This window comes from Canis lupus, chromosome Y (genome assembly GCF_048164855.1).
Source record: "Canis lupus baileyi chromosome Y, mCanLup2.hap1, whole genome shotgun sequence".
Taxonomy (NCBI): domain Eukaryota; kingdom Metazoa; phylum Chordata; class Mammalia; order Carnivora; family Canidae; genus Canis; species Canis lupus.
This window is the reverse complement of record NC_132877.1, coordinates 3876572-3896161: the sequence shown is the minus strand read 5'-3', so window position 1 is coordinate 3896161 and position 19590 is coordinate 3876572. Positions and strand designations below refer to the sequence as shown.

The 19590-nt window shown below is 43.0% G+C and overlaps 1 long non-coding RNA gene across 1 annotated transcript in view; it reads left to right on the top strand.

The window, feature by feature from the left end:
- The window catches only part of LOC140629089 (uncharacterized), a 391707-nt gene that overhangs the window by 265904 nt on the left and 106213 nt on the right, over positions 1–19590 (top strand). The window contains exon 5 of the long non-coding RNA XR_012026976.1: positions 15332–15486. This is a non-coding gene — a long non-coding RNA (uncharacterized lncRNA). The remainder of the gene's footprint in view (positions 1–15331; positions 15487–19590) is intronic.

Here is a 19590-nt window from a genome sequence, read left to right as displayed (position 1 = left end):
TCATACACACATCACACGCAAGCAAGCAAGGGCTTTGTGAACAAATAAGCTTGGGTTAAAAAGCAAAAACTGCCTTCTTCACTAAGAGATGCCAGGGACCTGGAAATGCCGATGGTCAGTGGGAACTTCCGAGTGGGGCGACATCCAAGGTGGATGTTTTGCACATAAGGTAGAAAAAAGGACCTAATTTGAGTCAATATAAGCCAAATATGTTGAACACTTAAAGAAAAAAATACCAAAGCAGATAGCTCTTGCTGATCATAAAAGCTTCTTTTTTTTTTTTAAGATTTTATTTATTTATTCATGATAGTCACAGAGAGAGAAAGAGAGAGGCAGAGACACAGGCAGAGGGAGAAGCAGGCTCCATGCAGGGAGCTCGACGTGGGATTCGATCCCGAGTCTCCAGGATCGCGCCCTGGGCCAAAGGCAGGCGCCAAACCGCTGCGCCACCCAGGGATCCCGCTCTTGCTGATCATAAAGAGACAAAAGTCAGAGTCATGGTTGACCTACAGAGACTCACCCCATTGTACAGTCTGTAGCTCAAAAAAAAAAAAAAGTAATAAAGTCATTTCTTCAGTCAACCTGTTTTTCTGCTCTTCCTTTTATTCTTCTTTTTAAGATTTTATTTTATCTTTTTTACTAATCTCTACACTCAATGTGGGGCTCAATCCTAGAACCCCAAGGTCAAGAGTTGCATGCCTTACCCACCGAGCTAGCTGGTGCCCCCTCTTCTATTCTTTTTTATACTAAACAAATAGATTCCATAAACAATCCAAGTCTAAATATAGAAGAATTTTCAATGCCAAAAATAGGGCTGTCACACTTAGGAGAAAACAATCCTATCCACACCTGTACAGTTATTTCCCCAACAACAAAGCGTCAGAAGACAGGGACCCATCTGATCATCACAGGTCAAGATGGTTCAAGCATAACTGATTTGACTAATCCCACATGACGAGACTTTTTAAACCAAATTTATTAGGAAAACCATGGCACAAAATGAAATACAATTTCATTGACAGATATAGGGACGCCTGGCGGCTCAGCAGTTGAGTGAGCCTCTGACTCAGGTCGTGATCCTGGGGCCTGGGGATCGAGTCCCACATTGGGCTCCCCACAGGAAGCCTGACTCTCCCTCTGCCTGTGTCTCTCATGAATAAATATATCAAATCTTTTTTAAAAATTGTAACAGATATAAAAACAGATGTTGTAATAATTTATCATCTTATAAGAGCACTTAGAAAACATGTAATACCAACACAGAACAGCGGTCAAACAACACAAATTATAAAAGGAAAAAAAAAGAAAAAGAAGAAAAAAGAAAAAGCAAATGGCTGTTAATCAAGAGGAAATGCTTCCTGCATTATTTGTTTTTTGTTTTTTGTTTGTTTTTTAATGATAGTCACAGAGAGAGAGAGAGAGGCAGAGACATAGGCAGAGGGAGAAGCAGGCTCCATGCACCGGGAGCCCGACGTGGGACTCGATCCCGGGTCTCCAGGATCGCGCCCTAGGCCAAAGGCAGGCGCCAAACCGCTGCGCCACCCAGGGATCCCTGCTTCCTGCATTATAGCAGGAAAATAATATATATTTTAGCTAGCAAATTTTAGCACATCTCCTATGCTCTTAGAAGGATGGGAAACAGGTTGGGATGTTCCTGCAAAGCAGCTTGGTTATTGGTTTCCACTCTTTGCAGTGTTCGCGTCTTGTAACCACGTAATATCCATTTCAGGAATATTCTATAAAGGAGGTGTCAGATCATGCCCTGAGAGATTCGTGTCCATGGACAAAATCATATTGCTTCCAATCCTGAAGCATCAGAAGCAATCCGAGTAGGTGAGCTCATGTACGTGGGCTCAGTAATCACCAGGAATATAATGTGGCCACAGAAAGGAACAATGCTTGTGACACAATGTCATGTAAAGAAAGGAGAATAGAGGGGCGCCTGGCCGGCTCACTCGATGGAACGTGTGGAGCGTGTGACTCCTGATCCCTGCTGGATTGTGAGTTCAAGCCCCACGCTGGGTGTCGACATTACTTAAAAATAAAGTCTTAAAAAGAAAAAAGAAAGAAAGCAGCATATAAAAGCATGTATATGATGAGATCTCCATCATGTTAAAAATACATTTGGAGATTTCAGCTTGGGATAGCTGTATGAGCTGAGACATCTAAGCCCATGAGCCTGCTCACATTCTGCCTACATCACCAACTAAGTGACATTGTTTAAAAAAGATTTTATTTATGTATTCATGAGAGAGACACACAGAGAGGGGCAGAGACACAGGCGGAGGGAGAAGCAGGCTCCATGCAGGAAGCCCGACGTGGGACTCGATCCCGAGACCCTGGGGATCATGACCTGAGCTGAAGGCAGATGCTCAACCACTGAGCCACCCAGGCGTCCCTGATAATTTAAATTGCATAACTCGTCTCACTCAAAGGAGGGTCTCTATACACCAAAGCTTAGTGAAAGAAGCAGGAGTAACTATTTGAAGATTCCTGATCTACACAGACACGCACATGATTTAAGAGGAAGAAACATCTATAAAGCAGAAAAAGGAAGCCAGGGAGAAGCATATTGAGATCAGAAGTGAAAGAATAGAGACCAAAAAAAAAAAAAAAAAAAAAAAACCAATATGCAAACAGCAATGGAGACAACGAACAGCAGAGTGTGTTCTAAAGAAAACTGAATTGTTGAATTAAAAAAGCAATTGTGAGGAAGTGACTCCAACCAAAGACAGTGGTGCATTCCCACGGAGGACGTGATGCAGGACATGATGGAGCCTCGTGATGGACATGGTGGACGCTCCTCCAAAACTTGAAAATAGAAATACTGTATAATCCACCAGTTCTACTACTGCGTATTTACCCAAAGAAAAGGAAAACCCTAATCTGCAGAGATATATGCACCCCTATGTTTATGGCAGCATCACGTACAATAGCCAAGGTAGGGAAGCAGCGCAAGTGTCCATCGACGGATGGATAAAGAAGACGCCGTGAATCCATATACACACATGTGCACGCTCACACACAGCGGAATACTATGCAGCCATAAAAAGGATGACGTGGTGCCATTTGCAACCGCATAGATGGACCCTGAGTGCAAAATGCTAAGTGAAATAGGTCAGACGGAGGAAGACACATTCCACAGGATTCCCTCGTATGTGGAACCTGAAAAAAACAAAAACAGAAACGAAGAAACAAATGAATCAATAAACAGAAGCAAAATAAATAAATAAATAAATAAATAAATAAATAAATAAATAATAAAATAAACAGAAGCATAATAATGAGACCTGTAATCACAGAGAACCAAGTGATGGATGCCAGAGGACACGGTGTGGGGCACGGGGAGGAAGGGTGAAGGGGCGTGGGAGGTACGGGCTTCCAGTTATGGAATGTGTAAACCATGGAAATCAAGGGCACAGCTCAGGGAATATAGCCAGTGGTGTTGTAATAGCCCTGTAGGGGGTCGGATGGCAGCTGGCTACGCTTGTGGGGCGTAGAGCAGAATGCGTAAACTCGTACAGTCACCCGAAACTACTGTACATGTGTCAGCTCCCCTCAAATAAAAATTTAAACATTTTTAATGGAGTCCTGGACCAAAAAATAATAATAATAATAATAAGAAGAACAACAACTCCAAACCAGAAGCCACAGAAGCACCCAAAGGAGAAGCAAGGGGTACTAATGACAGACATCAGGCTCCAGATGCAGAGGCCTTGCCCGGGGCCGGCCGCCAGCACGGAACACTGGGCCCCACGTGGAGAAGGCATACCTTGCCGGGCCTCCTGCGGAGCAGGGCAAAGGAGAAGCGTCTCCGAAACTCAGAGGGGAGCCGCTAGCTCGTGCCCCGACAGGTCCACACGGCAGGTGCGTGTTCTCGGGAGGACCTGCTCTCCGCACTCCCCGAAGGCAGTGCAGCCAAGGACCGAGGCCTTCCCCTCGGAACGAACTCCGGGAAGGAAATTGGCTGTAAACACACTCGAAGGCAACTTTGTGCATCGGAGTTTGGTTAAACGCCGGCCAGGAACGCGTTTACAAGTCGAGGCAAATGTCAGAAGAATGACACAAAACACGGTGAGCCACGTTAGCAGGAACGTAATACAGCATCGGCCAATACAATAACACGCCCGGGGGCGCCTGAGTGGCTCAGTCGGTTGGGATCTGCCTTGGGCTCAGGTCATGATCTGAGTCCTGGGATCGAGTCCCGCTGCGGGCTCCCTGCTCGGCAGAGAGTCTGCTTCTCCCTCTCCCTCTGCCACTCGCCCTGCTTGTGCGCTGTCTCTCAGTGTCAAATAAACAGAATAAAAAATCTTTAAAAAAATAAAAATAAATAAAATAACATGCCCCAGAAGCCAACCGCAGGGGACAGAGGCTGTGTCCGTGTCTGCGGCCACTGCAGTGGCTTCACTTAGCATCCGGGACGCGCCTCATCAGGAGGGCCTCATCCTGGGGAGGCTGAACGCGGAGCACCAGTGGACGTGGCAGCCAGGGCCTGGCCCGGGCTTAGGCTGCAGCCACATGGTCCCCGTGGTCACAGAGCCACCGCCCGGTTCGCCGAGACAGCCTCAGAGTGGTTCTGTCAAGAGGCGATGCTCGGGATGCTTTCCTGGCCCTCTCAGCTCCCGGGGCACACAGGGAACACTCCCTCCCTTTGCAGCATTTCTGTTTTAAAACCTGCTCAGAGGTGGGGGACCCCTGGGTGGCTCAGAGGTTTAGCGCCTCCCTTCGCCCCAGGGAGTGATCCTGGAGACCCGGGATCGAGTCCCACGTCGGGCTCCCTGCATGGAGCCTGCTTCTCCCTCTGCCTGTGTCTCTGCCTCTCTCTCTGCATGTGTCTCATGAATAAATAAATAAAATCTTTAAAAAATAAAAAAATAAAATAAAACCTGCTTGGGGGTCAGCAAATGTCGGTGGATTTCCGGTTGCTTGACGTTTCATCCGCATTTGATATGGCCAGACTCTTCCAAGGGTGTGTAATCTACTTGTTTGGGTATGACATTGTTTGAATTGTCCTGAGATTAACCGCATCGAGCACGTTGATATACTTATATATGAATATATATAAAATACGTATATAATATATGTCAAAATAACATCCAAGAATTAACGTGAAGGGATCCCTGGGTGGCGCAGCCATTTAGCGCCTGCCTTTGGCCCAGGGCGCGATCCTGGAGACCCGAGATCGAGTCCCACATCGGGCTCCCGGTGCATGGAGCCTGCTTCTCCCTCTGCCTGTGTCTCTGCCTCTCTCTCTCTCTCTCTGTGTGACTATCATAAATAAAAAAAAATTAAAAAAAAAAAGAATTAACGTGAAGCAGCCATAGTTGAACAGAGATACAGAAATATTATATTATGTTAATATATTATTTATATAATTTATATTCATAGTATAAATATAAAATATAAGTTTTACATATGAATAATATAAATCTAAATTGTAAATTTTTATCATAAAGTATATTTATAATATATTATTATTTATTCATAGATGTATTAATATAATAGATATGTAATATGTACGCATATATTTATAATATATTATTTATTCATAGATGTATTAATATAATAGATATATGTACGCATAAAACATATAGGTCAACATATTTGTGATACGTAAATATATATTTTATTTTATTTTATTTATTTTTCATAAATATATATTTTAAAATATGACAACTATTACATATGTGTATATGTGTATGTGTGTCTGTGTCTGTCTTTGGCTATTTGAATATCCTTTCTGTTTTTGTAGTATCTTAGATTTTTCTCAAGGCTTTATTTTTAAGTAATCTCTAGACCCAACATGATGCTTGAACTTAAGACCTCCAGATCAAGACTCCCATGCTCTACTGCCTGAGCCAGGCCCCCCTCTTAGATATTTAATCTGTAAAGATTCCAAAGTATCATACATATGCCTTCTTGTTGCTTCTGGCCTTATTCCATATGTTCTTTTAACCGTCTTTTCATTCTTAATTTTTTTAAACATTTATTTATTTCAGAGACATAGAGTGCAAGCACAAGCACGGGGAGGGACAGGGAGTAGGAGAAGCAGACAAGCCTAATGCTGGGGCTCGATCCCAAGACCCTGAGATCATGACCTGAGCCAAAGGCAGACGCTTCACCAACTGAGCCACCCAGGCACCCCCCTGCCCCCGCCAAGTGTTTTTAAATAAAAGTCTTTAAAATAAGACTGAAAAACATGCTTAACAGGGAAAATTCTTTCCTTTTGGAGTTCATTTTCCTTGCCAGGAACCCACACTGACCTTCGTCAAGCCTGTGACTTTTGAACTGGGGAAGAACCTCCTGTGAGCAGTAGGGCATGGCATACAGCAAAGTTTGGGGAGTGAAAAGCCTACCCTGGCTCTACCATGTGTGATTCAGTGCTTCCTTGGGCAGGTTTTTCAAATTTCCTACACCTGTTTTCCTTATCCATGGAGCAATCCGATGGGTTGCTGGAGGGTTGAATGACGCAGAGTCTGTATTTGTCATCATGTATGTTTATCTACTGGGAACAGAATCGGACACAGTGCATGTTCTATTATGTCTTACCGCCCGGTACCATATCCTGGACTCATATATAAATTTCTTTCATTAAACTCCGTGTTAATAGGGCAGAGAATGCAATTGGAAACCTCCATCAATGCATATTTAAGTCATTACTTGTACGTCACCGGCTTTGAGGATAAAAGTTTCCTATAGCAGATAAATAAATAATACTAGTCATGATGCCTGGAACTTACCCCGGTGGACATGAAGAAAACCCGCAGAAAGAATGGGAAGCTGATGCTTTTCCTTGAATTGTTTGAAGCACAGAACGCCTCAAAAAGTAGACGGAACTCTTCCTGCATGCATTGCAAATGATGATTGGAAGCATAATGCGATCTGATTTCCCGAAGCCTTACCAAGGATGCCAGCAGCAGTACTGCTAATTAGCAGAACGTTATTTCCCTTCATTTGATTTGTTACTTAATCCAAGTCAAACGAGGTTGGATACGTTTCAGGAGGAAGTGTCTTCCTAGTACTCGCCTGGGTTTCAAAGGCAAGTCAACTTAATACAATTCGCTATTTGAGGAAGACATCAACAAAACAGACACATTTGAGAGGATGCTCTTAATTTCTGCATGTGGTGTTTCTTCACGGGCCCCTGGAGGAACCAGCAGGTAGCAGCATTCAGGGTCAGACCCAGAAAGAACAGGAACAGCCTCGTAGGGTGAGTGGAAGGGACTTTTGCAAAGACCCACCCATCTTGCCTCTGTGTCTGCAACATTAGCTTCCTTTATTTTTTTTAATTTTTTTTTCATTAGCTTCCTTTAGACCCTCGCTCCATAGGGTGGCAAATAAGAATCATAACAATCCAAGAGAGAAGCTTGGAGGAATTCATCAAAATATATATGTTTATAGCTGGTCTCAAACATATTTTTCAAATAACAGAATAAAAACAAAGCATGTAGAAATGCTGGTATAAAGTGTGGGCACCGTTCATTTCCCATTTTCTTCTGAATCTTCTTTTCAGCTATTTTCAAATGAGATTTTTATGCCAGAAATCAGTTCCCTCTTACAGAAGCGAACTCTTCAGAGGTAAAAATACACCGCGATTCCTCTGCAAAAATGACCTTTAAATGTGAAGGCCGACGACATATAATGCAAACAATTACCTGGTAAACGTCAACAAGGCATTGTGGGCCATTGAGGGATGTATCCCAATTTTTTTTTTCTGCTGCTTCCATGTGAATGTGAAGAGCATTTTAATGGATAAGACTTTCTGTGGTCTTTCAAGGGTTAAACTAGACCTAAACACTGGGAACTATTCCATACGGAGCACAGGGTACCTGTTCTAGTGCACGTTTTCCATGATCCTCCCATGTGCTCATTCACGTGCATCATACTTTGGTCATTAAAGACACCCAAGGAATTACCAATGTTGATGAAGGCAGACTAAGCTAGACTTGTGGGTTTTCCGTGACGTGATGCCATATGCCAACCAGGCAAAGCCTCCATGAAATAGCAATGCACCTCACCCATTAAATATTGGACCAAGGGAGGCCCAGTGGCGACCTCCATGATGTAATAGATAAAGGACAAAAATGCACTCATGGCATAAACTATGGCTTGCCCACTGACGGTGTTCACCAGTCTGATATAATGTGATTCAAGGAGGCTGGGCCTTGATAGCAGAGGACAGGCGACTTGTCAGAGGTGTGTGTGTCTACTTCTCCAGACACCAGTGCCATGTTTGTGCAACGGTGATAAGTCCTCAGGAGGACTCTACGAGTGAATAAGGCAAGGGTGTGTGAAAGTGCTGTGTGCACAGTCACGCGCTCTGCAAACCTTCCTTGTCGCACAATTTATCTGAACCCCTCGCTCTCAAAGCACGTTTGACGCACCTGTTATGTTGCATTCGTCACATGGAATAAGACTATTTTAATCCGGTGTTTGGAATAGACACTTAGAGAAAATGCTTGTCTCGTCGCCGTATTCCTGGTATTGGACACGTTTCCTTGCACTCGCTAAAGCTGTTCCCTGTTCAGTGAGCAAATTGAAGGATTGAGTGACAAACTGTTACACGATCGCATGAGCGAAAGGATGCATAAGCCGTGTGTGTTTCATAAGAATATGCAGCAGAAAGAAGACAGTTTGGGGGAGAAGAATAAACATTTCAATTGCTTGTTATCTGGACCATTGAACTAGGGCTATATACTAAAAGTATAATTGAAATTTTACTCTGTCCGATTATTTCATATCATTGCTAAGGAAAGCCGATCTCTACATATTTTTTCTGAATCACATTTGCCCACATCATGATCAATTATTGATTTGCGTGGCTCTCTTCCTAATGACGGGTCTCTCTCCGCTGGATTATCAGTTCAGTGGGAATATCCGACGTGTTCCTACTCTGTCCCCAGGATGTAATAGAGTATGTGGAACATGGCAGCACTAATGATCCACTTATAGTTCATATTAGAAAAGTCCATAAAGCGCTTTTTTTTAATTCCCAAAATTAAATGGCTTAAATGTAATATTTCAGAGTCTGCTCCCCCTGACACATTAAAGAGAAATATGATCAAACAGGAGACGTGTGGCAGGAATATGCATATAAAATTCCTATTCTCATCACGCCAGTGATTCAGTTTTGTCGTGTTTAGATGAACCCAAAGTTATGCTTTTCTCCCTAAACACACATAAAAGAAATTTCTGGAGTTCTCAAATACATTTGGTTAAACTGTGCTTGGAAATGCCTAATTATTGACTCTCAGAGCCTCGGCCCAGCTCTGATGCCCATTGCTGGACAATAAATGCCGTGTAATGTTATTGAATCTCATAATTATTACTGAGACTCAAAACTGGCGCATCCCATAAAATACAAGAATGGCTCAGTATCTATTAATGCCTCGCACCATTATAATAAATCACAGAGGACATAAGCCTTGTGATCCATACGTGCCAAAATGGATCTGATAAAATTCAACGTCAGCTCTGACTAAAATGGCTAATAAAAAGGGACTGATAATTTTATAATGAAAAAATAAGCATTTTCGGCCGTGAACCAGCTTTAATTCATATGGAAACATTAAGAAAATTCTTATTATAGTCAGTGTGAGATAAGGATGTTCACTGTCATTGTGAGGATTTGACATTGCTCTGAAATTACCAGTCCATTCACTTAGAGACCTAAGAAAGATGTCTGGAGCAAAAATGCAGAAGGAATGCAAGAATTTGCAGATGGGAGTGTGTATCTGGGAAACATCAAGACCGTGTTCTGAAAAAGTGTTAGCACAAGAAAAAGATGGAGTAATTATATAGATGTACATGTAATTTAAATTATGTAATAGCGAATAAATATATAAATATATATATTTATAATATAATTGTAAAATATATGATATATATTTAGCTATAAATATATAGCTAAAGATGGAGTAATTATATAGATGTACATGTAATTTAAATTATGTATTAGCTAATAAATAACAATATACGTTCTTGCTTTTTTGGAAATGTTTTGATAGTGCGTTATAGGAACTATATACGCGTGAATCTGTTGGTGTGCCTACACACACGCATGCACATATATTTATATATAACATATATTACACACATCCATTTATAAAACATACAGAAACACACAAGAACATTGCAAAGGATATGAAAAATGTTGTTGGTCTGGATTATGACAGCGTTTTATTCTTTACTACATATCCTCTTTTTTCTTTGAGAGCCCCCTCCAAAATATATGTGCCTTAGTTTTAAATTAAAAAGTAGAAGTCAAAAAATAAATAAATAAAAAATAAAAAGTAGAAGTCGCAACAAGTGAAAGCAGAGAAATGAAATAAAAGACATCTAATTCAACTTACTTCATTTCTTCCTCTTTTTTTTTTTTTTTCCATATTTTTACCTAATACCACTCTCTTATTAGAGCCAGACAAAAGCTAACAGTCCCTGGGACTTTTTTTTTCCCCCAAATAAATACCGATTCATTATGGGGCTATAAACAAAAATTAATCTTACTTTTGTCCTGAATGAATTAATAATTTAATATTTCTTGGACAGCTCAGGAGCTATTATTAGGAATTGACAGTGTCTTCTACTTGTTCTTGTGACTATTATTTGTTATGCATTAGATGCTCTGATGCCTAGATTAAAAATTTAACAAAAGTGTCTTTAAAAGAATGCTAATGAGAGTGGCACATCCTAGTATCATTCTATAGCTTGTTATATTTCCATTGTTATGACATTTTTGCTTTACCTTCCCTATCACATAACCATCCCACTGAGGTTAGGGCTCTATCTATCCATTATCTATCTTTCCATCCATCCATCCACCCACCTATCCATCCATCTGTCCATCTATATCTGTTATCTATCTATCTATCTATCTATCTATCTATCTATCTATCTATCTCATCATCATCATCTATCAATCATCTATCATGTCTAGTATCTCTCATCTATCTATCTACCTGCCTATCTACCCATCTGTCTACCCACATCTATCTGTACGTAACTATATCCAATCCTCACCATGAATATTCGGTCGTGTAATATATAATAAACATATGTCTCATGATTTTAGAACCACATTGTTGGTAATAAAGATTAGCAAAGTAAAGGATAACATTCAGTGCTCATTTGCAGCAATTTTCCAAGCTATAAAGAGACCACTTCGGACTACTCCGAGTTCCGCGAGGAGTGATACCGGAGAAATACAAAATACCATTACAATTGCTAGAGCATCAAGTTGTCAATCAGGTGCCTCAACTACGCGCACCTTCACAAGCCAGTCATTCGCGAGCATCCGCTTCCCGTCTGCTCCGTGAAAACAGAGCTTTACGATACAGCATCAAATATCCATGTAGCTCCATAACAGGACTGGTGAGTGAAAAATTAGAGAATTAAACCGCCCCGCATTTCCTTGGCATGAACATCAATTGCGATAAACGCGCATGTGGCCTTTCTGGCGGCAATTGTACCTGTTCTTCGGGCCCCACGGCATGTGTCGGCTCTGCTGAGTAAGTGACAAATGGGACGACTGAGAAGGCAGTTGAGTAGGGATAGCCTTGGACTAGGCTAGGTGACAGCTCCATTAGATCTAGGTCACTTGTCACAAGCCTAAATCAGGTCACGTATTTCCCTACGTTTAGATGATGGACAACAGACCATCAGCTCCCCCAGGTGTGGCTGGACGCGGCGGTTGGGGAACCAGATGCAGGTGAACCCTCGATGGGGGGCAGAGTAGCTGGCTGGCGGTTGGAGATGCGGAGCTAACGGTGGGTGAGGGCGTGGTGACCCCACGGAGCAGGGCGGTAGGCACCAGACTGCGGAGGGAGGGCCCTGCCTTGCCCGGGAGTTCAGACTTTTCTTTCTTTCTTCCCTTTGCTTCCTTTCTTCCTTCTCATTCATTCATTTTGCCCGCACTTCTCAGAGTAACCTAGAGATGGTTTTTCAGAATCGACACCGGGAACAGCATGCGGTAGCCTGGAGAGAGCGAGAGAGCGCTGTCTCACTTGCACAACTCGGAAACAGGTGAAGGAGGGCTGCTCAGTCAAAGCAGTGGTGGTGGTGGGGTGCAAAATTTCAGAAGCCCGAGAAAGGAGCCAAGCATTGTCCCGGGAAACCCAGAGATCTTTAATCCACACACACAGCTGAGCTGGGAATCTTAAGCAGAGAGCCTCAGTATGCAGATGAGAGCCAACCAACTTCCCCGCCTTGCTCTCCGCGGACATCTGCTTCCTGACTAAACCTCTTTCCACCATGCACCGCCCCCTTCAAACCATCAGGGGGTCCCAAAGGCAACACGCGTGTCCGAAAACCATTACTATGCTTGTGGGACACTGCCGGAAGACTGTTTGAAGTAAAAAAAAAAAAAAAAGCTAAAGAAAATCAGATGTGAATTAACGACATATTTGCAAGGTATCCAAAGATGCACAAAAGCCAACTCTATTATTGCAAAATAACAAGAGACGAGAAACCATGTTTGCTTTGACACTTGTCATTCTGTCACTGACACCCTTTTTGAAAGTGGTGTCTTCAGGCGCGGTGTGAACTTCCCAAAGTGCCAATCACACTGAAGACCGTGACGGTAGACCCTGTGTTTAGTTTCCCCATCCTGCTGGGAATGACCTCCAGTTCATTTCAGCCACACTCGTTTTTTCTTGTCTCAAGACACACTGGCTGTTTTGTGGCCCACAGGGGTTCCATCTGCTATCCTGCTCCCCTCTCTTCTGCTTTTCTGTCCAATAGTTCAGCACGCATCCCTCCCTCGAGGCTACAACCAACGCACCAACTTCATGAAGACCTTCGAGCTTCCCCAGGCGGGTTAGTTCCTTGTCCTGGCTTCATGGAGCCTGGGACCACCCGTTATCCAATGTGCGTGTGGCCTCATGTTTACTTCCTCTCCCGGACTTCAAGCATTTTGGGAGCATCTCATTTTTACTCTTGAGCCCTCAGCTCCTGGCAGATGATGGAGGCTTCTGAAAGGTTCATTAACACAACACAAAACAAACAAACAAAAAACCCAAGATGAAATCATGTACAGAGAAATGCTTTCAACATTGTAGGAATTGCGAGAACCCCACATTCATATTAGATTTATGGCAAGTACTATGTTATGTGGGTCTGTGGTTACATGAATTCTCTTGCGATGCTTCCTCCATTGGGGGTCACCGTGATGGAAACAGAAGACCAACAGTGTCTCAACCTTGGCTCTTACTGCGTTCAGGTTGGATCATTCTTGGTTGCAGGGGAGCTTCCCGGTGCATTGCAGGACATCGAGCAGCATCCTTGGTCTCTACCCACCAGGTGCCAGTAATAACACCGTCCCTGGGCTCTGACAATTGAAAACATCTCCAGATATTACCAACTGTCCCCTGGGCAAACTTACCTTATGGTTGAGAATCACCAGACTACCTTATAGGGTCATTTTTAAAAATCCTTTTTGTTTCTTAAGACTATCTGAAGGGGATCATTAATAAAAAGAGAAACAGCATTTATCGTAGAAACATGAAAGAATCTCCAGTTTCTTTGTTGGACAGTGTTGACGCCAGATAAAACTCCTCTTTCCTCTCGAAGCGGGAGGAAGGCATTCCATGAAGTATAGGCAGAAACGGTGGAGCCATGTCCAACCCGAGGAGCCTTGTGTCGGGGTGCAGATTCAGAACAGAGACAGCCGTCACTGAAAGGCATGATTTGGGTTGAACAGCTGTCAAGGGCACTGCTTCAGTTGTGCTTCTGCTTCACGACATGGGCCACTGCCTGCGTGTCTGCTTCTGGATTACCCCATATGCATGGTCTAGGGCTTGCGTCCTGTCTTCTTCATGTTTGCTCCTGAACGTCAACCATACAACAGCACTGAAACACGAACTGAGCTGGGGGCCTGGTCAGTCTCAAAAGCCCAATTTCATCTCACTTGAATTGAAGGTGCTCCTAAAAGACAACCACAAAATCTTTTTTTTTTTTTTTTGGAAATCACCACATGCATGCTTCTCCTTCTCCTGACCAAGTGTTTTATGGTTAATTACTTGATCCTGGCTGCTTAGGTTATGGCAACGTTTGTAGTGAGCCAGCAACAGAGAAAAGGAAAGAAATGCTAGACGTTTGTCTCCGTCTCTACCACCTTACTATATGTAAATGTTTCAAATTATTTTATGGGTAAAGAGCAATGATCATTGTCTGAATCTGGGTTCTATAGAGAAACAGAGAATAGAATACAGATACGTGGCATATATATTTAGATACATAGAGAGAAAAGCATATATAGATATCTGGCACATATGTATATAGTATGTGGAGGAGTATAGGATGTCATATGTGTGCATATTACATAAATATTCATGTGTACAGGGTGTGTAGATGTGGGAGTGTGTGATTTCTTCTTTGGCAGTTGCATTTGGTTTATGCGCCTATACTCTGTCCTTTGCTTACCTTCTACTTAACGAAGCCGTCAAAAGTGCTCAAGGTCACACCCCTGAAAAGTGAAATAATCGAAACCAAAAGGCTATTATATAAATTCCTTGAAGATAAATGCAATGTCCTAATTCGACATGTATTTTTTTTTTCTTCTGAAAAATGTCTGTTGAGTAGAAATGCCCTACGCATTAAATATCAAGAGGTAGTCATTACTGATTACTAGTCAGGCTAGCCTACCTTGGAGGAACAATAGAATCAAAACATCCACTCATGATACAGTAGTGATCATTCCATTCCAATTAATTGACATGTATTCTTATTTGTTTTTATTTTTAAAAATATTTTATTTATTTGAGAGAAAGAAAGAGAGCATGAACAGGGGGAGGAGCAGAGGGAGAGGGAAAAGCCAACCTGCACCCTGAGATTATGACCTGAGCTGAAGGCAGATGCTTAACCCACTGAGCCACCCAGGTGCCCTGACATATATTTTTAATACAAAAAGTGGAATTAATGTAAATCTGCCTAACAAAATTCCAAAAATCCCAATTATTTCCCGTTTATAGGATGATAAAAATTTGTTTCCATTTATTAGTGTCCCTTTCTTTATACTCACTGAGTGTGTTTTGAATTAATGGAGATTTATATGCCAGTGTCGTTAAATATTACAAATTTATCTGAAGAAATGACAGACTCGTGAGGATATTCTACTCAAACTTTACAAAATATTCAGTTCAACTTATTTGAAAACTATGCGGGGGTGGGGGAGACCAAAAACCCTCAACATTTGAAATATTTCTGTGAACCATCAGTTTCCCCAGAAGACAAAATTTGTTGTAATTCAATATTCCTATGAATAATTACTTTTATTCTTGGATTAGAAACTGTTCTATTTTCAGTGGAGTCTTCAATTTATTTTTCTCTTCTTTAGGGAAATCATCGCTATCGGTGACGAATAGGCTGCTGTTATGTGTTACTTCCACTTGCATACATCCATCGCGTTTCAAGTCCTGGCGTCCAAAGGACAATTTCAGGCCATGGGATAACAAAGCATCTTCCAGGAAGCGGCGGGCTTGTAAGGAGAAGGTAAGTGGGACCAATTTGCAGAACGTATCTGGGGTCAAGCAGGGCTTTTCATCGCTGGCCTCCTAATTGGGGTGCGTCATCCCCTTGCGCTCTCTCCAGAAAAAGATCCCTTTGGCCACTCAGGGTCTTTGTAGTTTCATATGAATTTTAGGATTTTTTTTTTTCAATTTCTGTCAAGAACGCCATTGGACTTTGCATTGAACCTGTAGATCACTATGGATTGCATGCAGTGTAACCATATTAATTCTTCCAGTTGATGAGCATGAATGTCTTTCCACGTATCTGTCATCTTTAATTTCCTTTGCCAATATCTTATAATTTCCAGTGTACACATTTTCACCTCTTTGGTTCATTCATTCCTAAGTATGTTAGTGTTTTTTGTTGCTTTTTGTAAAAAGATGGTCTTCTTAATTTCCTTTTTGGAGAGTTTCTAACTTGTATGCAGAAATATCACCATTTTTTTTTTTTTGGATGCCTTTATTTCTTTTTCTTCTATGATTGCTGGCGCTGGGACTTCCATCCACTGCTGTGTTGAATAGACGTGGCTAGATGCTCATCCTTACCTTCTACTGGATCTTCCGGGAAAGGCGTTCTGTGTTTCATTGTTGAGGATGCTGTTCCCTGTGGGTTTTTCACAGATCACAGTTACTGTGGCCACTGATTCCAGGAGTAGATAAAACATTGTCTTTTTGCTTAAAAAAACATCCAAGAGGTACAAAGAGCCCCAGGTAGAACCAGCCACACCGAATCTATGGAGAAAATCCAAGATCCCGTTGGGTGCACTCTGCTACTCCTCCACCCGTTGACATAGGACAGCCTGATACTGATGAGCTCTTCTGACCCAGGGGCAGGTCTAGTCACCCCAGAGATGCCCCACAGACCAACAACACCCCGTCTCATGTTTGCTGCAGATCCTATTACACTTCCTCACCCTGAAAGACTCCTCCTGGGGATTGCTTGACTTTGTATGTGCCTTCTTCTCTTTCTCCAACGCATCTTCTGTCCCTCTGCCTAGAAATTATATTCTAGGGCACCTGAGTGACTCAGTTGGTGAAGCATCTGCCTTAGGCTCAGGTCATGATCTCAGGGTCCTGAGGTTGAGCCCCACCTCGGACTCTCTACTCACTGAGTAGCCTGCTTCTCCCTATACTTCTGTTCCCAACTCATGTTCACGCTCTCTCTCAAATAAATAAATATAATCTTAAAAAAAGAAAGAAAGAAACCACGTCTTGGGTGGAGAATGCAGTGACTGGGATAGAATCTGTGCTTATTTTTATTGTGTTTCAACATACATTTTAAAATGCTTCTCCACCTCTCACGTTACAGAGTTTTATTTTACTTAGTCTCACTGGAAATATTCTCATTTTGATTGCATATTTGAAGAGTGTATATAGTTGCGTAAATGTAATTTATTTCCAATTTATATCCCCTTTCAGAATAAGAATGTCAAGAATGGTCAAGATCACATGTATTACATTATAAATACCTTGCTGTTATCTATATGTGTGTGTGTGAGAGAGAAACAGAGGGAGAACTGTACATTTATATGCTATCTAGAGATTGCCGAAAAATATCATGTCATTATTTCTCGAACTAAATGACAATACTCAAACTTTCCGAGGTTCCCCTCATTTTGTCTGATACCATAATACAGTCAAAGAAAAGAATTCACTTTTGAGTTCCAATTACCTGGCATTGCCCTAGCAATTTCAGCGACCTCTTTAACTCCCTCTTGCCCTCCGAAAAGCACATCTGACTTCCACTTGCGTGCTGCCCTACGATCATCCCGCTTCAAAGCCCTCCCTAAACACACCCATGCAAATATTCCGTATAATTTCCACGTGAGCAGGAGGGAACGCCGGCTCAGCCGAATGCAGCCTTTTTGGCTCAACTGTCTGAGGAAACAGATTTCATCCTCCGATTGCAACCTGTCCTCATCAAAGAGAGAACCTAATTTCACGTGTGTGCATTTGTCCACAGCTACGCCTGTCCTCGGTGATGAACCCGACGGGCTTTATGGAACACACGCAGCTGGGTCTGCGAAGCATTTCTGAAACCTAAGTCAGATTGTGACCTGGGGCCATGGAGCCTACGGGTATCACTCTTCACCACGGACCAAGAATATTGTCTAGATGTTCAGTCTTGGCTCTGTGGCTCCCAGGATGGGGCTCTGGAAGCAACCAGGTGTCATCGTCTGAGACGGCGATGACTTTTTCTGGATGGCAGAGGATGAGTAATCCATTTGGGGCATGGCTGCTCCTGTTTGCTTCTGGATGGGGAACTCTTCCAAACTGGTTCCAGGGTCTCCACTGGGCAGCATCAACAACATCTTCCTGCAGCTACTGCCATCGGCAGAGGTGGTGGCCAAATTAAATCTACCTGCTGCCAAAGTGCACCGCGAGCCTTTCCTCTTTCCACGTCGGTCCGTCATCTCTATGTTTCATCAGAAAATGCAGATTTCCAAATTGCCAGGCTCTTTTTTCTTTTCTTTTTTTTTTTTTTTGCCAGGCTCTTGAATAAACATTTTGAAGGTTATGTGTTTGATTCTTTGAAGGATCAAAATCCTGTTCTTTCTGTACCATGGTCCCGTTTTCTGTGGAATCGCTTGCCGAGATGGAAGAGGACCACGTTTTCACTTTAGCACCTCCTAGCAGAGGTGTGCAGGGCGTTCCCCAGGAGGGTTTGTTAAACGTGCATGGCTATGCCCCTCTCCAAAGTCTGGGATTAAGGAGATCTGGGATGGAACCCTCAAATCTTCATTTCTCACTAATTCCCAGGTGGGGGTGCCGATGCTGAAGGTCCTGGCACCACACTGAGGAGAACCATCCTTCCACAGTTCCTCACAAATTTAGCCAGATAATTACATTCAGCAAATCGAATAATTCTATATTTTGGGCTCCAGATCCATCATCATTCCATTAAGACATCCTGCTTTAAAAAAAAAAAAAAAAAAAAAAAGCTCACTGCTTAATTATCCCTATCCTGGCATTTTAAGATATTCCAACTCTGGCTTTGATAACTGCAAATTTAAGAAGACAATAAAATCAATGTAGGCATGGCTCCTGATGTTCCCATCACACCCATTACTTACTCGTAGAATTCAACATTACAGCTTATTCCTCCCTTTATTAAAATTAACTTTACAATCCCTCTCACCTTGTTTGAAAATGAACTCGTAATTTCGATCAACACATCCGTCGTAGAGGCACCTGTGAGGTTTCGTGACTCTCGGGAGGCTCTTCTTAGCTAACGCTTACCTGTAGCTCACCTTTAACCTGTGCTTCTTGACCGAGCAGTTGGGCGGACGAGCCAGGAGGGCTCCCCACCGCTCTTCAGTGGTGGCATTCCAGGTGGGCTCACACTTCCAAACAAAATCTCCCCCACACACGTGGCGGCGTCTTGACTTGCATCCCCCGTTTGATTGCGGGGTCTTTTACTAAATGATTGGGATGAAAAGGTAAAATAGAAGTACCCCTGAGACAGGTGAGGTGTTGAGTGAAAGACATTGGGTCTACTAGAGGAGGGCATTAATTGCCCTCCTGGGGGCTCCGGGCATCCCTTGGCCCGAGGCTGTGTCCCTCCCGACTCTGCCTCCGTCTTCACAGCGCTTCTCCTGTGTCTGTGTTGCTCTTCTTCTGTCTTTTGTAAGGACATTTACTGGATGTAGGGCCCATCCCAATCCAGAATGATCTCCCTGGTTCCTGGCAGTGGGCTCCCAAAACCTTTGGAATTTCTGGGTAGGAGTGAGAACATCTTTTGTTATTCAGGAGAAAGCCAACCCCCTCCCCGTGGATCACACCCGAGTTTATGCTAATGAGGTGATTCTTGGAGGGGGTGGTGGTTGCCAAGGTCACCAACCACAGGATTAGGGGGTTGGGCCTGGGGCCCCACTGCATACCTCCAAGGAGAGGAGAGTGGTTGGGAATTGAGTCCGTCACCGGCGCCCCAGGATTTGATCAATTCTGCCCACTAAAACCTCCCTAAAGATCCACAAAGGAAGGGACGGAGACAGCATCCTGGTTGTTGCCGGTGCGCATGCCCCTGGAGGCGGCTGCACCCCAGACTCCCTGGGGACAGACACTTATGCTCCGGACCCTCTGTCTC